The sequence below is a fragment of the Haliotis asinina genome, chromosome 7 (genome assembly GCF_037392515.1).
Source record: "Haliotis asinina isolate JCU_RB_2024 chromosome 7, JCU_Hal_asi_v2, whole genome shotgun sequence".
Classification (NCBI taxonomy): Eukaryota; Metazoa; Mollusca; class Gastropoda; order Lepetellida; family Haliotidae; genus Haliotis; species Haliotis asinina.
Window position 1 is genome coordinate 1,967,809 of NC_090286.1, and position 15,966 is coordinate 1,983,774.

Genomic DNA, 15,966 nt, shown 5'->3' on the forward strand with positions numbered 1-15,966 from the left:
ACAAGTATAACATACGCACAGGCTGTAGCCTGATATACCAGATAATAGCACATGGATAGAAATTATTATTCTTAACCGTTTAGTGTTACTTCATGTTAAAAGATGGGAGATTATTCACATTTAACAAAGAAATATTGTGTTTGTTATAGTTGTTATGAAGTAGTATGTACATCCTTGAAGATAAGGGGAATTAAATGTTAACTGTTGACGTTCTGTATCTTTTCCTGTCAAATGTATATTTGTTTTCTTTCAGTTGTTTGTTACTTGAAGCCACAATCATCAATATTTCAGTTGTATGACTGCAGAATGTAAACAGTCTAGAATAGACAGCTGGGAGTTTTAACATCATGTTCGACGCTGCGTTTGGGGTACAATGATTTGCATCAACCATGCCAGCCTGTTAACCACAACTTGGTCTGCTACTCTATTCCGGATACCAAAGGGTCATAATTTAGGAAATCAATTCCAGCCAGACAACGGTTTATAAAGGACCTCTCATCTGTTACAGGTGCCCCAGATGACAACAATATAACACATCTTATCTGTTACAGGGATCCTAGATGACAAGAGTATAACACATCTTATCTGTTACAGGGATCCTAGATGACAACAATATAACACATCTGTCTGCGGGCTTGTTGGGAGCTCTATCAATGCTGGTATTCATGGCTTTAGTGATGGGCACGGTGTGTCTATGGAGGAAGAAGACATACGTGAAGTAAAGTGCATTGTTATATGTGAATACTGGTGTTCGGTGTACAAGAAATACAATTGATGTTGCAATTGATGTTGCATTTAAGATGTGTGACTAGACAGTAACAACTCTGGAGCTGTGTCTTTATACAGAACCAATTGTTTCACAGAGAGCACTGTTAAGTTAATATATTACTCAAAATTTCCGAGGCTTAGTACTCTAAAATAATAGCGTAGATGTATCAATCTAAAATAATACATCTACCTGTATTTGTTTCAAATGACAGGGGCGACAATGAGAGAAGACATGTTGAATGAACAAAAGCCCGATGCAAAGTGCTGCACAGTGTCAACTTGCAGCATGTGTTCAGCCACTAAAATGTCTGAACCAGAAATGTTAAAAAAAAGGCCCCACGAGATCAACTTCACAAATTCACGCTAATTCGAACGTATATGATCCATGTGGTGCATGGCACTGTCGTCTAATGATCTTAGAAAATGACTGCATGGCTGGCAACTGAAGACTGATCAACTCTATAGTAAGTGCATTGCCGAGTTGCTATATGCGACATAGCGTCTTTCAAGGACCATGAACAACTGGTGGCGCCTGTATCACTGAGGTATTGCCACCGAGCTGGCCACCCATGCAGGTATCCTGCATCACCGAGTCTGCCAAAGTGAGTTCGTGCAGTATCGTCCATGAATGTACAGTCTAGTCACAATGAACCAATGTATGCTCTGTTGTGCAATAACATCCCTTTATAGCAAACTCACGATCGTTCAAATATCTAGTAGTACGTGGAAAACAAACACGTTAAAGTCTTCTCTATAGTGGCCGAGAAAGCTTCCATCCTTTCTTGCACACATGGCTGTAGATGTATAACTAACTTTCTTGGCACTTCATGCACATCGTCTCCATGCATATGCTCTGATCGTGCATCGATAAAGTCAGATCCTATACGTCCCACACAAACATTGAGTTACGGAATATTTCAGTTTTGGGGGATACATTTTCCAAAGACAAGTAATCCTTATATTGTTCGTCTCCAAACTTTGAGTACTACATGAAAGTCATCTGTAGCATAAGAGTTCTTATCTCGTTCAAAAACATTTTCTGATAATAAACATACATTCAATGTCATACACATTCATTTCAACGTATCTGTGCTACTATGTGTATGTCAGATTGTTAAAAGATATCACTCATTGAACGGATTTATGCACAACCACGCACAAGCAACCAGGCAGATTTCTTTTGCAGGAATGGCGAGAACAAGTCCAGCACAAGTGAAAGCGCGGCGGGTTTGCAACTTTCTGCGCCTAAGACAGCGCAGAATCGTGAATACGATGTCATATCGGGAAGTCAGTATGCCACACTGGACGGACGGTCACCAGACATGTATGAGTCACTGAGTGTCTCAGGTGTATATTCCAACAGCCAGGCTCACATCTAAAACTACACAAGACACAGCTGAGGAAGGATGGGGTGGCAGCAGTGCCCACGCCGGAAATAATGGCCAAATGTTGACACTCAAATGTCATGTGTGATAATAAAACTATAAAATATTGGCTTTGTTGTCAGAAGTAGTTTGATGTTACGTTGAAGAACACTGTTTAGATTTGCTACAAAAGACATTGTTTAGGAGCAGAATACCATTAGTGATCATTTATTAATACAGTAATTACCACAAACGTTTACTGACAGTACATGGACAGCATGCTATGTGATTCATGATGTGTCGACTATTAAGGGAATTGTGAAGAAACGACTCTGGGATAATTACTTGTGTTTTTTAACACCTACATGTTAAGGATTGTTTCTAAACGCAGAATATCAATGTTGAGGTCATGCCTAAATGTCAACTATGGATTTCTTTCAGGTTTGCGTTTGTCTCTGACACCAACTGGTCCTCGATAGTTGTATGTAGAGACAGTATCAAGAGTAGAGTCTGGCTCTGTCGTAATGACACCTTTACATACACGTCAGATATTTGATAGGCTCAGAATCAGGAGCGAGGCATTTTAATTTTACGCTGTTCTTTTCTGTTGTTTTTATGTAGACGTATCAAGTACATGCTTGCTAAAACTACTCAGTTGTAGGCAGGGCCTAGGTTTATTTTCAGTATAATGGATACATACATATATATTTCTTATGATTGTAGAAATGTTCTTTTAATCATTACATTACATGGAACGGGAGCCGTTTTGTTTAATAAATACATCTTTTTCCTTACTGGTAGTTATATTTTGTTTTCAATGAGGACTTCATTCAGACAAATTAAGTTCTTCTCCCACAACTCCGCCATGGGGACCTCCCAGTCACCCCGACAGTTGGACTTTGCTGACATTAAATGTTTTCTCAGAACAAATACTGATGATGAATGCAGTAGTTTCTTCATGGGCACTTACAGACCGGCAGAAATCTATCTCTGAAAATACCGCGGACATTTCTTATCGCACTTTGAGCAATAAACGACACAAAAGATGACGTGCCACTTCAAACACTTATGGGGCACATCCATACCTCTCTTAATTCACTCCTAATCCTGAAGTTTATTGATTTATTACGATATATGGATAATAACATGAAGCTGATAGTAACTTCTGGTAAAGGACATACAGCTGTCTTCCAGGAATGGCCACCGCCATATGGAGACTTCTATTTCTGCTATTCCAAAGGACCTTGTGACACCACCACCAGCAGCAGCAACAACAACAACAACAACAACAACAACAACAACAACAACAACAACAACAACAACAAAACAGTATCTGAGTTAAACGACACAAGCAGACAGGTGACCTTTTGTACCTTAGTCAAATCAGCATACATTCGAGGACGAGAACAGAGAAGAACTAACCATCTTCCTTCCACAGCTGAACTGTTTTCGTTGACCCCAGACACCATGATGCCTGAGAACAAAAGGAGCAGCTGTGTGATCCTGAAGACCTAAGACAAAAACCTCAACAAAGCTGCATTATATTTGTAGCTAGTGCATTTTGACAACCAAATAACTGGGCACCTACATCAGCAGGGTAGATGGTAGCTAACTTGTTTCCCTTTTGTAGATGGTAGCTAACTTGTTTCCCTTTTGTAGATGGTAGCTAACTTGTTTCCCTTTTGCAGATGGTAGCTAACTTGTTTCCCTTTTGCAGATGATAGCTAACTTGTTTCCCTTTTGTAGATGGTACCTGACTTGTTTCTCTTTTGTAGATGATAGCTAACTTGTTTCCGTTTGTAGATGATAGCTAACTTGTTTCGTTTTGTTTTAAACTTTCACTGTCCCATGTTGATCACACGGCTCAATTTTCATGACTGGTGTTAGCTGCTCAAATCTAAAAATAAGCGGCGCGCGTTGAAAGCTTGACCCTATTTCCACAGACACTGTCTGCACATTCGCTGCAATAGAGCTATACGGATGAGGGAGATGATCACTGACTCCCTGAATGTCAGACAACAACTTGAAGAAGTTACGACAAACAACATTACAAGGCCAATACGCCTCAGTGGAATGGGGCCACGGGTGAGCTAATAGAGACAAGCAGTCAAAGCCCAACATGTGTCCATGTATCAGGTAAATTTAGAGAAAGTAGGTATATTTCCCTAACATCTGGATTTCACATAATAAAACTAAACTATGGAAAATGTCCAAGTTGCATTAAGGAATACTAATATCACAAAAAGTGACTGACAAAGGGTTAAAATGTGCTGATGAAATCACTCTCACTTCCTTTTCACGTTCCAAGCTTTACACAAAACAAACTGGCCCCATCCGTCACTGAAACACAAACCCATCAAATACCTCTCCGTCATCCGGACGAGGATGAATAACGTTGTGATAAATCAGCGTTTTCGACACATATATAATGGCAGGCCAAGAATATGTTCAGCTTACTGTTTGTGTTGTATGGAGTGTGTCCACTTAGAACTCCACCTGATAACATCCCCGTGATGTTTCAGAGGACACAACAAATTTTCCTGCTTCGTTCACTCGGCAACATGGACGTCTCCGTGCACGAGGTGCTGCTCTGTGTCTTCATGCTAGACATGGTGTCAGGTAAAGTCTCTACATGAATCTACCTCCTGATTCGTTAGGCAATGTGGCTAAATTATTTGATGCCCGCGTTGACGAGATGTGTGCTACCAGCAAAGCAGGACATACATATAGTATTCCTGAGCCTGGCCTCTGGTCACTGGAGTAGAGTGATCTACAGGTGTAGAGTGATCGACAGGTGTACGGTGATCCACAAGTGTAGAGTGATCGACAGGTGTAGAGTGATCCACAGGTGTAGAGTGGTCCACAGGTGCAGAGTGATCCATTAATCGAGAATTTACTTCCGTTTTGATAAGTACTCTGTTTTCTTAAATAATCGAGACTAGTTATTATCTGGCGTGTCTGTTGTTTAGTTTTACTTACTGTGCATGTTTGTTTTGGTTGGATGCGTGACGCCGCGTTTGTTGTTTACAGCTGTCGACTTGAAGCTCGTGATTCGCAAATTGCATTGCCTGCTTGATATGAGGGTCATACGTCGATTGTGAACAGAATATGATGACTTTGGCTACTTGATTAACGCATTTTTATTTGATAAATCAACGTTAACGCGCCATGGACAGGCTGCAAAGAGGAACTTGGGAAAGCAATGTAGCCCTGCAGATCTTATAATGTTCATCGCAGCACAAAATCTTCTCTGTAGAGACGTTCTATACATAGTTTGACAATAATGTTCATTACTTACTACACGACATCCATATCAGATTGGTATGGAATATGTAAATGTACCTGAGTATACTAGAAGAAGATGGGATGTTTTCTGAAACAAGTTTAGGATCACTCATCACAAATGGAGGAGATGAGACTGAGCATGTTTTATCTGATCAGCTTTGATGGTGACGAGGAGGGGTTTCTGGCGTCGTTATCGGTTACAACTGAGATCATGTTGAGATCATGTCGTGCCTTTCTGCAAATACTGAGACGCTATAGTGCAGCAAGTCACATCTTGCCCACGTGCTGAAATCAGTGATATGTAATACATGAATGTAATGCATTTTCGACAACATAACAACGTAGTGTACGACCAATCTTTGCTCGAGATCTAGACCAACACCCCTTTTAACACACTTACTGTGTTAGGTACATCGAAGCAGCCATGCCTCAGTCAAGGCAAATGGTGGTTACGTCCCATACTGACATTGTTGACTGAGTCGTGACGGGCGTGTTACCAGGAATGGACTGAAATTTTGTCTCTAGAAAACATAATCCAACGAAAATCCAATTGTTATATTGATATTGTCTACACCTGTGACATAAAGTTGCCATTTCTCGCTATCGTAACTTCAGCCATTGCTACCTTAGTATTGTGAAGGGAGATAAATATCAGGGTGGACATCACTTGGCGCGACACTGCACAAAACCAGTCCCACTATTAGATATTTGAGAGACGCAATGATACTCGATGTGTTGATGTCACGTAGTGTCGCTCTTCTACAAGCAGCAGTCACGATAGCATACATATGACCAACAATTGCCACTGTCTGTCTCTGATATAACGGTGTGTTGCAGCGACCATGAGTGTAGTACACACGACTATCAACAGGTGCCCATCCTCTGTAATGTATCTAGTGTATGACAGCCATCCTCACTTTACATACTCCATCCAGTGATGGTGACATTTCAACCACTTATATCATGTTACAGACATATAACACGTGTGTCACGTTACAGGTATCTGCCCTGAAGGAACATACGGTTATCAATACGGTTACCAGTGTCACTCTCCTTTTGACAAATGCACTGCCACCTACGGCTGTGACCTTGAAGATTGTGACACGGGTTAGTCAGGCCTGACATGTCCGACAGGTAAGATTAACTTTGACAATCAGTGTATGCAACAATAACCATACATGCTGAGACATCATTTGGCACCCGTGGCGAGCCACCTCCTCGTGGTGGGTGCTGGCCAATGCTAAGAGCTCGTCGACGCCCCCGTAGTGGACCCGGGGGGATATTTGGTCCACCAACCCGTTTGCCGAGGGTTGCGGCCCTGTGTCGGTGGAGGACGGGAATCTGGGGGTTGAGGGCACTGGGAGCCAGTATCCGTGCTTCCTTTGCTCAACACACCCCTTCGACCCTTACTTCACCTAGGCGGGTGGTTGAATGGGCCCGGTTCAACCAATCGGCTGGTCATGCCGAGCCCTGAGCAGTAAATTGCTCAATAACTATTTGGCTTGGACACAATGTTGACATAATTGGTTTTAAGTATATAATGTATGATATATGAATTTTCAAATTTGATAAAATTTGCCTAGATGCTGGTGCCAGAAGGCGATGGCTCATGGGCCAATCTGGTAGACTGATTACTTGTTTAATCCTTCTGCTGGAGTATATCATCCGGGTATCCTTGGTGCTGCAGGCCGGAGATCCACTTGTAGATAGCATTGTCTTTATGATACTCGGTGGTGGGTGGCGAGCTGGGATGATGAATCTTATATACATTAACATGGAACCTGAAATCCCCCTGAGAAAAAAAAAAGTCAGCTCGATAATGACCAAAGCACAAATGACAGTTATCGGCCATTGAAACTGGTAGACTATTGGCCGAGATTTCTAGTAATAGAATCTGTGGATAAAAAAACAAATAAACTCAATCCGTTTGCTGTTTCCAAAGCAGTGTATGGTATTGCAGGAGACGTGAAAAATATCAGGAGACTGAGATCTGGGTCGTTACTCGTAGTAAACGACAACAAGCAACCAACCGGCTGTCAGTTGATACGTTGGCTGGATGCCCTGTTTTAGTGTCAACCCATCTTACACTGAATTCAAGTAAAGGCATTGTCAGGGATCGAGATCATCTTTTAGAGGACATGACGGAGCTTGACATCATGGTTGAACTGAAAGATCAAGGGGTCACGCATGTGAAACGTTTTACGAAGCGTCAAAATTCTGAAGTAGTTCTCACAAACACATATTTATTGGCATTTGTCTCTCCAACGGCACCAAAGTCAATCAAAGCTGGGTATTGCAATCTTCCAGTTGAAGTGTATATACCAAATCCACTAAGGTGCTTTAAATGCCAGAAATTTGGTCATGGGATAAATTCTTGCTCCAACCGTATTACTTGTGCTCATTGTGGGGAGCAATCTCATGTTACAGAAGACTGTACAAATACCTCTGAAAAATGTGTCAACTGTTCAGGAAAGCATTCCTCCTCATCAAAAGATTGTCCGATATGGAAGAGGGAAATGGAAGTAAATAAAATAAAACATTCTTAAAATATCAGCTATGCTGAAGCTAAGAAGCTTGTTCTCTCTGTTTACCCAAATGACTCTTATGCTTCTGTTAGTAAAAGACCACCCACGACCACACTCTCAGTTGAATGTCAGACAGAGCTGACATGGATAAAATCTACTTCTCCTGAACCGATCACAAATCAAGAATTATTACCACGAGGAGATTCTGCTACTCAGACTGCAGCCATGACGCCATCTCAGCCTCGACCTATGCCTTTGTCACAGGATTCTTTGTCCAAAGACTCAGCTAGATAATAGAAAGTCCTCTGGTCGAAATGCTCATTCCAAATTCAAATCAGATTCGTGTCAGTCAAAAGCTGTACCTGGAAATCAAGTCACACAAACTGTGAAAGGAAACCAAAAACTTACTAGAATCAACCAAAGCGATAAAGTCGCTAAGGGTTCAAAAGATGAGATTCAGCTTTTTAATAAGTTTGGGTCCCTCGAAGATATGGACACGTCTGAACTTATCCATCACCGGACAGGGAATTTATCGCCTTCTAGATCAAGGCGTGGTAGATCACCAGTAAATGCACCAAAGTGATGAATCATTCACCAAATATAGTACAGTGGAATTGCAGAGGGGTAAGCACCAATTTTAATGAATTGCAGCTATTGGTCCAAGATTTTGCACCACGAGCAATATGTCTGCAGGAAACGCATCTGAAACAAACAGATCTTTTTAAGCTACGTCAATATGATGCGTATCATTATTTTTCACCTCCGGGTGACAGAGCCACTGGGGGATCGTCAATACTTGTCAAACAAGACGTTATTCATAGCCCTGTAACTCTTACAACTAATCTCCAAGCCGTTGCAGTGCGACTTACTCTTCACGTTGCACTTACATTAAGCTCTTTGTACATTCCGCCTTCTTCAGCACTCCAACTATCTGATCTACAATCTCTCTATGATCAACTTCCGAAACCGTGCCTTATAATGGGTGATTTGAATGGCCACAACCCACTCTGGGGTAGTACAAATACTAACAGTAAAGGTAAAATACTGGAAGATTTGATATCCAATAATGAACTCTGTATATACAATGATGACTCAAATACATATCTGCATCCTGCAACCGGCACCTACTCTTCTCTGGATTTGTCTCTTGCAGACTCTAATCTACTTGATGAATTTGATTGGACAGTCCACAATGACCTCTGTGGAAGTGACCACTTTCCAACTATTTTATCAGAAATTTCCCCATCTGAAGCTCCATCTTACACAAGGTGGAATTTTTCTAAGGCAGATTGGTCCTTATTTAAATCATTGTGCTCATCTAAACTCCAACCTTCACGTTTCACTCAAATACGTGATAAAATTCAGCGTTTTTCTGACGTTTTAAATGAGATAGCTGCAGTGTGTATACCACAATCCTCTACAAATCCACATGTACGGAAGCCGTGGTTTAATACAGACTGTAAACAGGCTAGAAAAGCGAGGAAAAGAGCCTGGAGGAAGTATGTCTCCAGGATTAATTCACGCACACCAGTGTCCAAGGTATGGAACATGGTTCAGAGAATAAAAGGCAAAGGTTCGAAATCTGCTGTTCGCCATCTTAAAGATGGTGATAGTTTGATTACTGACTCATCTCAAATTGCCAATAAACGTAGCAAAACGCTTGCCAAAAATTCTTCATCAGAAAATTATGTTCCTGAATTTCAGAGATACCAGAAGTTACAGGAAAAGAAAAACCTTAATTTTGAATCAAATAATGGTGAAGATTACAATGAAGTGTTTCCCACCTTCATGGCGTAATGCCATTGTTGTTCCAATACCAGAACCTGGTAAGGATCATACAGATCCATCAAATTACAGACCGATATCGCTTACTAGCTGTGTCTGCAAAACCATGGAGCGTATGGTGAATAACAGATTAGTTTGGTATCATGAAACCAATAACCTAATAACAAATATTCAATGTGGTTTCAGCAAAAATCGTAGTACCATTGATCATTTGGTACGTTTGGAATCCTTCGTGAACAATGCTATAGTAAATAAACAACATGCTGTATCAATTTTCTTTGATCTTGAGAAAGCTTGTGATACGAACTGGAAGCATGGCATTTTAAAGAATTTACATGAGTTTGGTTTGAGAGGCCGTTTGCCTCTTTTTATATCAGAGGTTTTAAAAGACAGGCAATTTCAAGTCCGAGTGGGTTCTACCCTGTCTGATCATTATAATCAGGATCAGGGTGTCCCACAAGGCAGTATTTTGTCCGCCACTTTATTTAGTATTAAAGCAACAGTTTATCGAAGGTTTTAAATGATTCGATTGATAGATCACTTTTTGTGGATGATTTTAATATTTCCTGTCGTGGTAAAAACATGAATACTATTGAACGACAACTGCAGTTGTGTTTAAATAAAATAAATAAATGGTGTCTTGAGAATGGTTTTAAATTCTCGAAGTCGAAAACTAATTGTGTACACTTTTGTAGGTAATATAAACCGCATAAAGACCCTGAACTATATTTAAACGGCACTCCTATCAATGTTGTGAAGGAGGCAAAATTCCCGGGTCTAATATCTGATTCTCACTTAACCTTCTTGCCTCATATTAAATATCTTAAAGCTAAATGCCTGAAAGCACTGGATTTGTTAAAGGTTGTTCCAAACTCAAAGTGGGGAGGGGATCAGACTACCCTCGTTCACTTATATAGGTCATCGATACGGTCTAACTTGATTATGGCTTCATCGTTTATGGCGGAGCCTGCAAAAGCAGCCTAAAACTTTTAGATTCTGTCCATCACCAAGGTCTAAGACTTTGTCTTGGATCTTTCAGAACTTCACCTGTTGACAGCCTTTATGTCGAGGCTGATGAGCCATCTCTTGAGCAGCGACGTATAAAATTAGTTTTACAGTATATCACAAAACTATGTACCAATGAGTCAAACCCTGCATATGACTGTGTCTTCAATATATCTCTCTATGAGGATGCATACAATAAGAAATCTTCCCTTGTTCCGCCTCTTGGTTTAAGAATAAAACCACTTATTTCTGCTGCCGGCATTGAGCTGGATCATATAGCTCCCTCCCGTCTTCTTTCTTCTCCTCCTTGGCAGTTGGTCAGGCCACAGGTCGACCTAACATTAACTACATTTAAAAAATCAGAAACAAATGAATTACAATATAAACAAGAATATAATCAATTAAAACATAAATATAGTAATTATAAATCCTTATTTAGAGATGGGTCCAAGGATGGTGGCGCAGTGGCTTGTGCCACTGTCATTGGATCCAGAACAATATCTTCTAGATTACCTGATAATAGTTCTATTTTTACAGCAGAAGCTAAAGCCATATTAACAGCTCTTAAATATATTCAAAGACACCCTAAACATAAACAGTATATAATATATTCCGACTCTCTTTCTTGCCTTCAGGCTATTAAAAATGTTTCTTGTAAACATCCACTTTTAATAGAAATTACTGAACTGTATAATACTCTTGCTACTGGCCAATACGACATCGTCTTTTGTTGGTTACCCAGTCTTGTAGGTATTTTTGGGAATGTGATGGTCGATCTTGCTGCAAAAGCAGCACTCAACAAATCTGTGACACCACTTCTTACTCCATACTCTGATTACAAAGCCATCATTAGATCTTATATCTGTGATCTGATGCAGAAGAAGTGGGACACCAAAGTGGGTATCAATAAATTACATGAAATAAAACCTTACATTGATTATACCCACTTGGGTTGTCAGTCCAGATTTGAAGAGGTCATACTACGACGATGTCGTATTGGTCATACAAGGTATACACATGCATACCTGTTGAAAAGTGAAGATCCTCCATTTTGCATCCCTTGACTGTGTTGAATTATAAATATTTCAATGTAAAAACACCTTCGGATCTTTTTAACACAGTCAATACCCATTTAATTATTGGATTTTTAAGGGAAATTGATTTCCTTGTTGAATTATAATTGATATGTTCTGTAGATAGTTGTATTTTAATGGTTGGTAGTATAGATTAGGAACATTGATCATTAGTTTCTGTACCCTCAAAGGGGGTTGAAGTATTGTAAAATTATTGTCCTCCTGAGAGGCTACGTAAGTCCCAAAATTTTGAAATTAAATTTATACTTTCCATGACTTTTAAGTGTAGTATTTCTGTTATTTTAATTTTGGCTGAAATTTCTTACAATCGCCAGCGGCTGAGGGGATGGTGAGAATCCAACTAGGGACCATGCAGGTAGCAAGGGTACTGTAAGTCCCCATGGTCCCTAGTGTGCGATCTACCTTCTGTTGTTGGCGATCTATAGCCTGTATGTACATTGTACTGTCCAAAATAAACTCTCTCAAAAAAGAAACGCAACCCTCGTGTTTTGACAGTTTTATTTCTAAGATTTGGGACAACACAGCTTTTTTATTTGTGAAGACTCAGGTCTGATATTTGGCAAACTGATAACTGATATAATCATGTTTGAAATGTTCAATTCAAATGCCATTTCATAGACCCCAGTTTGTCACCAGGGGGCGTTTTCCTTAGTATCTCGTATGGGCCCCACGAGCTTCAATCACTGCACGGCATCTCCTTGGACAGGAACGAAAAAGTCGGCGGATGTTTTCTTGTGGAATAGCTCTCCACTCCTCCTGCAATGCAACAGAGAGCTGTTGTAGCGTCTGCAGCGCAGGCTGACGTTGACGTATGCGTCGATCGAGGGTGTCCCATAGGTGTTCGATCGGGTTGAGATCGGGAGATTTAGATGGCCATGGCAGCACATTTACGTTAGAATTCTGCAGAACGTTCACTGTTGCATGTGCGGTATGAGGCCGGGCGTTGTCATGTTGAAAAATCTGTCTCTGTCGATCAATAACTTGGAGAAGGTGAGGCTGCAACACGTGGTTGATATAGCGCTGTGCTGTCAGGTTGCCTTGAACGATCACTAAGTTCGATTTCTGGTTATAGGAGATGTCCCCCCCATACCATTATGCTACCTCCGTCAAACCTGTCCACTTGTCTTATGCAGACAGGCGCAAAACGTTCTTGACGTCTCCTATACACACGCTGTCTTCCGTCGTGACGTTGCAAAAGGAAACGGGATTCATCTGAAAACCAGATGCGCCTCCAGTTTTGTAAGGTCCATATCTCTACGTTTCGGCACCATCTGAGTCGTTGGCGTCGATGTATGGGGCGCAGTAGAGGTCGAAGAACTGGTCTACGAGCACGTAAACCCACTTTCTTCAGACGGTTCCTGACTGTTTGAGCTGACACCCTCCTCAATCCGGGTATCTGTGTGGCTGTCACCGTTGGTAGGGCATGACGATTGCGTAGATGATGGACCCGGATGTACCGATCTTGAGCGTGGGTCGTGATTCTTGGTCTACCACTTCTGGGGCGGTCGTTTGTCGAATTAACGTTAGTGTAGCGGTTCCAAAGTCGAGATATCGTTGTTTTATGAACGTTAAAGTGACGTGCAACAGTTCCAAAACTTTCGCCAGCTTGAAGACGACCAATGGCGATATTTCTGTCAGCATTGCTCAATCGGGGCATTTTTAACGCTGCTTCTAGGCGACAAGTCAATGAATAAGATACGAAATCACACGAGCTTTTATACTCCCTTACATCAACTGCCATTTTCATGTATTGCACGTGCATTTGTCTTTTTGTGCAAAGTCAGAAATGCCATTTCATGCGTTTTTCCCGAAATAATCATTAAACTACACGTCTGTGTGAAAATGGGGTTGTTTGGACGATAATCCTCATTAATAATGTGAAGTATTTGAATACATTTCCATAAATGTTAGTTTGGTAAAATATAACATACATAAAACCTATTTTGAAAATCTGAATACAAGGGTTGCGTTTCTTTTTTGAGAGAGTTTAGTTTTGATAGTCCTTTGGTGACTGGTTATTCAAGTACTTGTATTTACTGCACATGTAAAACCTTTCTTTTTATACCGTATTGTCCATATGACGATATCAGTTTTAACTTTCGACACTAATTTTAATGCTCCTTATTTTCGTTTTCATTGCTGAATATTAACTCACTCACTGATCATTGTTTTTGTTCATGATTAATTCAATGCAAATGTTATCTTGGGGTACAGACTGAAATCACTACCCGGCTGCTCGATGACCTTGACACAGTTTCTTATTTTTTGCTGTTTTCTTGACAGTGTGTGATCCTGGTACCTTTGGTGCTGACTGTGAGAACTACTGCCACTGTAAACACGGCGTGTGTAACTACACCACGGGGGTTTGTCCTCCAGGTGGATGTCTGGCAGGCCGGAAGGGAACCAACTGCTCTGTCGGTGAGTGAGTGAACAATGACCAACAGATGAATACATGCAGACTAGATGGTGTCATGCTGATGAAGGTGTAACATGTGATGCTGTAACGGTTTGCCATTAAAACAAAGACGGTATGATTTCAGATCTCCCATTTCAGGACTACTCTAATAACCTTTAACACTTTTTCTTTCGGCTTTTATTGATGACGTTTAACATGCTGCGTTTCCCGGACAATAAGCAGCTCTGTAGTCCCGCCACTGTGACGAGAAATAACAATACTAATGCAGTTTTGTATACTTTTTGAAGGATAATTAACGAACATTACGGAACAAGTAACATGACTATTCCTGTTTATTTATCACGAGTCTCGACGAAAAACCTATTTGTTCAGCAATGTGAAATTGTATTTTGCTACTGCCACACTTGTAAATAGTAATGTCTGTATTTACCTCATGCCCTCATGCTGAACAAAGTATTGCTTAATTGATAAACACTGATCTCGCAGATCCCATATCACAGTTTACACTGTTATTTTACATTTCACGTCTAAAGAAATCTCTCCCTGAATATATTCAGTCTGGTTTCTGTGCTGTGGTGACGAGTTCTATTTATGTCACATAATGATAGAGAGTGATACGTTGCTGTGAGTATTCCTTGAGTTGACCATGTTCCTGACTGTAAGCAACTTCTGTATACATAAACTCTGGTCATGGTTTCATGGTTAACAACCTGATTGAGGCATTTCTGGTGGGCATTTACAGAAATATACTGTTTCTTTGGCTGCTTATTAACAAACAAATACCAAAATTTGGAATTTCCATACTTTCCTACTCGCTGACACTTAATTCATCATAAAACCTGTGCGAGACCCCGTGCTACCGACTGGGAGTAGATCCTTGTCTGCTCCCAGATATTCTGTGATCCATGCTTCCAGTGAATATTTCACTTTTGATGTCTTTGCTATTCATTCTCACGATGGCGTGGAGATGTATGACAGGAGGGAAGCTGATAAACAATGGTAGGAGAACCCATCACACTGTTACCACTTCCGCTGGCCTAGTTGTAAAGTAATGATTGATCTAGGGTTACACTGTTCCCGGCGGCCAGGTCGTGAACGTGATACAACGTCTGAATTGCTGTGGATGCTGTGCAACTGTTAAAAACTTTGCCACGGCTGTGACAGTGCTAGTGAGAAACATAGTGGACTTTTCCGCAAAAAAATGTGACGGTACGTAACAGACCGTAACAAAATCTTCTAGACGGTCCCGTAGTGTGTTGGTTGTGGGACGGCAGGCATATGTATTTCACAGTATCTCATGGTGCATTCAAGGTTTGTCACATTCGGCCATGTTTTTTTGTTTTTTTGTCCAGGTTGTTTGACCTGTCCGTTTTGTACATGTTCTCATGACAAGCTGGTTTGTATGGTAGCCGGATGCGTCCCGTGCTATCATGTCGCACACAGGAAAGGCGAGATACGGCACTTCGCTTTCTCTGGCATTCCTAATCTGCAGCTGATGTTGGCCTTCTTGTAGAAGACTGAATGTGTGCCCCAGCAATTACACAGACACAAAACCTTGGGGGTTTATGCTTCTCTTGTCTCTGAGGATACAATGGCTGCTATTGCACGCAAAGTCTTACGTGCTTCAAAGCTGTCCACGTTTCATTCGTAGAAAGTCTTGTCAGACCGCGTCAACGTGAGTCAAAACCTTGATCGTAACGCGAGCAACGTGAGAGCGACAGAAC

General features: G+C 41.0%; 1 protein-coding gene across 1 annotated transcript in view; it reads left to right on the plus strand.

The window, feature by feature from the left end:
* LOC137291174 (uncharacterized) overlaps nucleotides 1-15,966 on the plus strand; it is a 53,387-nt gene that overhangs the window by 17,926 nt on the left and 19,495 nt on the right. The window lies entirely within an intron of this gene.